Source organism: Phoca vitulina, unplaced genomic scaffold (assembly GCF_004348235.1).
Source record: "Phoca vitulina isolate PV1807 unplaced genomic scaffold, GSC_HSeal_1.0 scaffold37, whole genome shotgun sequence".
Taxonomy (NCBI): domain Eukaryota; kingdom Metazoa; phylum Chordata; class Mammalia; order Carnivora; family Phocidae; genus Phoca; species Phoca vitulina.
This window is the reverse complement of record NW_022589740.1, coordinates 340,311-345,115: the sequence shown is the minus strand read 5'-3', so window position 1 is coordinate 345,115 and position 4,805 is coordinate 340,311. Positions and strand designations below refer to the sequence as shown.

Sequence of the window (4,805 nt, the reverse complement as noted above, 5' to 3'; positions counted from 1 at the left end):
CCGCACGGCGCACGCGCACTGCGCTCGCCGACTGCGCCGGCCGCGCCGCCCGGCCCCGGCCCGACGGGCCGCACTGCGCACGCGCCGCAGGCAGCGGGTGGGGCCTGGCGGCAGGGCGGGGCCTGGAGCCCTGACTGGATCCGGCGACGCTCACCTGGAAGCGGGGCGGGGCCTGGCCAGGAGGTGGGAGAAGGCCTGGGAGCCGGGCTTGGCTAGAGGCGGGACTGGGCCTGGCGCGACTCACCGGCGGCGAGGCAGGTGGGGCGGGACGGAGGGCGACAGGGCCTGGCGTCTGGGTGGGGGCTGGCGGGCGGCGGGCTGGGCCTGGAGCTGAGCACCTGGCGGCAGGGAGAGCGGGGCGGGATGAAGCTGGACCAGGGTCGGCGGCGGGGCGGGACTGGTGGGCGGCGGAGCGGGGAATGGCGCCACTCACCTGGCGACCGGGAAGTTGGGAGGGGGCGGCGCGGGCCAGGGCCTGGCGGCGGGTCAGGGCGTGGAGTTGCTCACCTGGTGGCGGGGCTGGCGGTGAACAGAGCAGGGCGGGCTTAATGCCGCTCTCAGCAGGCAGCGGGGCGGGTGGGGAGGAAGGGAGCGGGGCTGGGCCTCCTGGGCGCTGGGGCCTGGCGCCGCTCACCTGGGGCCTGGGCGTGCGGGACCGAGCAGGGCTGACCTGGCGCCGCACTGGCCAGGTGGCGGCGTGGGCGGCTGGGGCGGGGCCGAGGGGCGGGGCCTGGCGCGCGTCTCACCTGCTGGCTCAGGGGGCGGCTGGGCGGGGCCCGGGGCCGGACCCCAGGTGCGCGCCTGGAAGGGGCGGTGTTCGGGGCGCCGAGCCCCGGGAGCCAGGGGCGCCACGGCTCGCGCCGGAAGTCAAGCATCCTGGGAAGTTTCGTTTTCGCTTGGTGGGAGGACTTTCACGGGTTGACCGGCCCTTCTCGTTCTGGGATTTAAGCCGCAAGACGTCCTGCAGCGCGCGCGCCGCCGGGGTGGATGAGGCCGGGTACGGTGGTAGGGGCGTCCGCGGGCTGAGCCGTGGCCGTCTGGACGCAGCCCCCGCGCCGGGCAGGGCGCCAGTCTCCAGCGCTGGCCCGCTTCCCACGCGCGGACCCGCCGCCGCACTGCGCCGCAGCCCCGCGCCCCTGTCCGCGCGGACCCCGGGCGTCGCCCACCCACCTGCCCCGCCGCGCCTCTGTCCGCCGGGACCCGGGCCTCGCCCACCCATCTGTGACCTTGAGAGCCTGGCCCCCACCACGCACGAGAGAAGTCGACCAGCTCTCCTCCGAGATCGGGAGCAAGGCATTCCCACGGTCACCCGTGAACTCGTTTGACTCGTTTCACCCAAGATGCCCCTTGAGTGTTTTGTTGGTTGTTTGCGGGAGGAATGAAGCGGGAACAGTATTGACTCCTGCTGAGTTGAGTGCAGGACCTGAAGGCTGAACCCGGAGTCTAAGCCAAGCCCCGGCACCCCAGCCTGGAGCTCTGCGCTCACGGTCCACACCCCGGGGGCCAGGAGCTTTCCCCTCCCCCCGCCCCCAGCAGCAGGTCACAGCCGCCGTGGTTCCTCGAGTGCAGTCGCACTGCCGGGTCGTGGGAAAGCACCTCACCCAGTGCTGTCAGGTCAGATGACAGGGCTCCTGGAGAGCGCTCTAGGCTCTGGCCTGCAGCACGACTGGTAGTCAGCATTGCTCTGCGGGATCTTGCTGGCAGCTTTCCTTCCCTCCCAAATAAGACGGATACGTGCCTGCTTAAGCCATTAAAGCTCATCTCAGGTGACACACTTGGCGTGCGCCGGGACCTCGCAGGCCAACTAGAGAGCCCATTTAGACACAGACATAGAAGTGTGTCGCTGTAGTTAGCAGTGAGGAAGCGCTGGAAAGTTGTGGTTTTGTGTTTAATGTTTATGGCGCAGACCGTAATGGAGCAGATCAGGAACCAGGAGGGGTGGGCCCCAGGCAGGGGCCAAGGAGACAGCCGGTCGGAGCCTTCAGTGCTGTACGCCCCGTGTCTCCACCTTGCCACTGTCAACATTTGAGGCTGAGTCATTCTTTTTGTTTTTGTTTTGTTTTTTTTTTTAAAGATTTTTTTTTTTTTAAAGATTTTATTTATTTATTTGAGACAGAGAGAATGAGAGAGAGAGAGAGAGAGAGCACATGAGAGGGGTGAGGGTCATAGGGAGAAGCAGGCTCCCTGCCGAGCAGGGAGCCCGATGCGGGACTCGATCCAGGGACTCCAGGATCATGACCTGAGCCGAAGGCAGTCGCTTAACCAACTGAGCCACCCAGGCGCCCTGAGTCATTCTTTTTGAAGGGGGATGTTTGGCAGCATCCTTGGCCTCTGCCCACTAAATGCCGGTAGCACGCACCTTCCCCGACATTATGACAGTCAAAATGGTCTCCAGACAAAGCCAAATCCCTTTTCCCATCCCCTCCATCCTGGAGAACCCCCCAGGTTAAATTTTGCCTCTAGTGATGATCACTGGGAGCTGTCAACAATGCACAGGCTGGGGTGTGAGCCAACCCTATGTCAGAAAGGGCCGCACTCCCTCCCTCCTAAGCAACCACTCCTGCCAGGAGTATCTCACCCGCCCTCTCCTCAGAAGCCTTGCTCCTTAGCATGCTGAATGTCAAAAATGGGCTTTTACATCACCCATGTAAATCTGCCAAAAATTTTTTAAATGAATCTAGTTACAGGGGGAAAAATCAGACAAATCCATTGAGAGACTTTGTGCAAAACAGCTCCACTGGACTTTTCAAAAAGTCAGTATCAAAAAAAAACAAACAGAAAAGCTAGGGAATCAGGGCCAGACATAAGAGACCACAACCAAATCCATCACATGACCCCCAATCCTATACCACTTTGAAGGAAAGAAGCTGTGAAAGAGATTTGGGGAACAGTTGAAAGATTTTTATATGAAATATATTTCAGAGAGACTATTGCTGAATTATCATTAAATGTTTTAGTGTGGTGACATCTATCACATTGCCCTTGTTCTTAGGGGATGTGTCCTGAATTATTTGAAGTGAAGAGTCCTGGAGGCTACAACTTATTTTCAAATGGTTCAGAAACAGATATATTTTATCTAGAGATAAAGCAAGTGTAACAAAATGTTAACAGTTGGTACATTTAAGTGATGGGTATATGTGTGTTCATTGTCTGATTCAACTTTTCTGGAAAACTGAAATTTTTCAAAATAACAAGTTGGAAAAGTGGAACCCCAGTTACATCATGAATCTCTAGAATGGGATGCTCAGTAAGCAGTCCGTGCCTCCTTCCAACTTGCTAACCAAGCATTTCCAGAAACCTAAAGATACAGTTTTTTTTTTTTTTTACAGTTTCTCAACCATACTTGACATCTGGAGATTAGGTCAGATGAGCCTACATATATTTTTCCTCCTGCAGGAACTTTATTGCTGGGAAATATAAATTGGCATGTTAATAGTTCAACCTCTACTAGGCCTATGTCTCTCTCTCTTTTTTTTTTTTTAGGATTTTATTTATTTACTTGAGAAAGAGAGATGGAGCAAGCATGGGGAGGAGCAGAGGGAGAGAGAATCTTAAGCAGGCTCCACACACATTGCAGAGCCCAACACAGGGCTCGATCCTACAAGGCTGAGATAATGACCTGAGCCAAAACCAAGAGCCAGACACTTAACCAACTGAGCAACCCAGGTGCCCCTAAGGCTATGTCTCTTAATGCTGGGTCCCTGGACTCCTACTTGGGGAGAGGACATTTCTGCCCCAAAGATGAATACATCTGTGATATGGTAGTGGGGTGAGCTTAGACCCACAGCAAACCTTGGTGTATTGGTATACTTACCCCACTGACCTTGTTGTGTTAGTTAGAAACCAACCTTCAGAAGCCTTTTCAAGTTATATTTATTATAAAATAATCCAGTTGTTCAACACAGCAAAAAGTATTCAATATGCATCATACACACCATGGACAGGGATAATTCTTTGTATTAGTTTAGCCTCTAGGTGGATGAGTTTGATGAGCTACCAGTCTTCTTGTAGGTAGGGATGCTCTCTCCCTATTGGATACCTGGGTCATCTTCCCGTTGGCCCAATAGCCCGCTACCCCCCAGGCAGTGGGGGCAAAGACTGTTGAACTGGGAACACTCAGGCTCCTTGCATGTCTAACATGTTGGTCCTTACGACTGGAGCTCAGGCTGGCCCATCCACTCCCACCTGTGGCTCCAGATTTCTGGCTGTGCTAATGAGGCAGCCCTAGCAGGTGAATCCTGATAAGACGGTGGCCTTCCCAGGACAGAGGCATCTCTTCTGCGCTGGTCCTGATGAGGCACTGGGGCTAGATCTCTGGCTGGAAGCCACCTTGATACACACTGCAGAAGGATGTGCAAGATCTAGCGCTGTCATCCAGTGCAGAGGTGACCAGGGCTCACTTGCAGTGGGACCAGAAATGGGAGGGGTAAGGAGAGCTCAGAAAGGGGCAGGGTCACCTCTGCCTGGAACTTCTCCAGGTATTTACCCTCCTCAGGGCTCCTGGAGGCTGGAATGGGTGGGGATGGATTCTCCAAGCCTCTTCTCATCCTCTTGTCACTTGATCTCTTGTAAGACCCTTTCTTTCCGTTCTCTGCTGTATGTCCACTGCCTGGACTAGAGCAGAGAGAGAGAGAGAGAGAGTTCAGTGAGGATCCTGCACACCATTTGTGGTCTACAGATGGCTTCCCGGGTTTGCTGCACAACCTCAGTGCAGATGTTACTCTTCTAGGGGAAGTAATCCATCAGGAAAAAACTCAGGTTCTCCGGAGATGCTAATGTAGGCTCTGGAGGGCCACACAGTCCCA

The 4,805-nt window shown here is 56.1% G+C and overlaps 1 protein-coding gene across 1 annotated transcript in view; it reads right to left on the bottom strand.

The window, feature by feature from the left end:
• SPIN1 (spindlin 1) overlaps positions 1 to 846 on the bottom strand; it is a 75,301-nt gene extending 74,455 nt beyond the window's left edge. The window contains exon 1 of the mRNA XM_032427678.1: positions 747 to 846. The gene's annotated coding sequence lies outside the window, so the exon portion shown is untranslated. The remainder of the gene's footprint in view (positions 1 to 746) is intronic.
• Between the last annotated feature and the right edge of the window lie 3,959 nt (positions 847 to 4,805).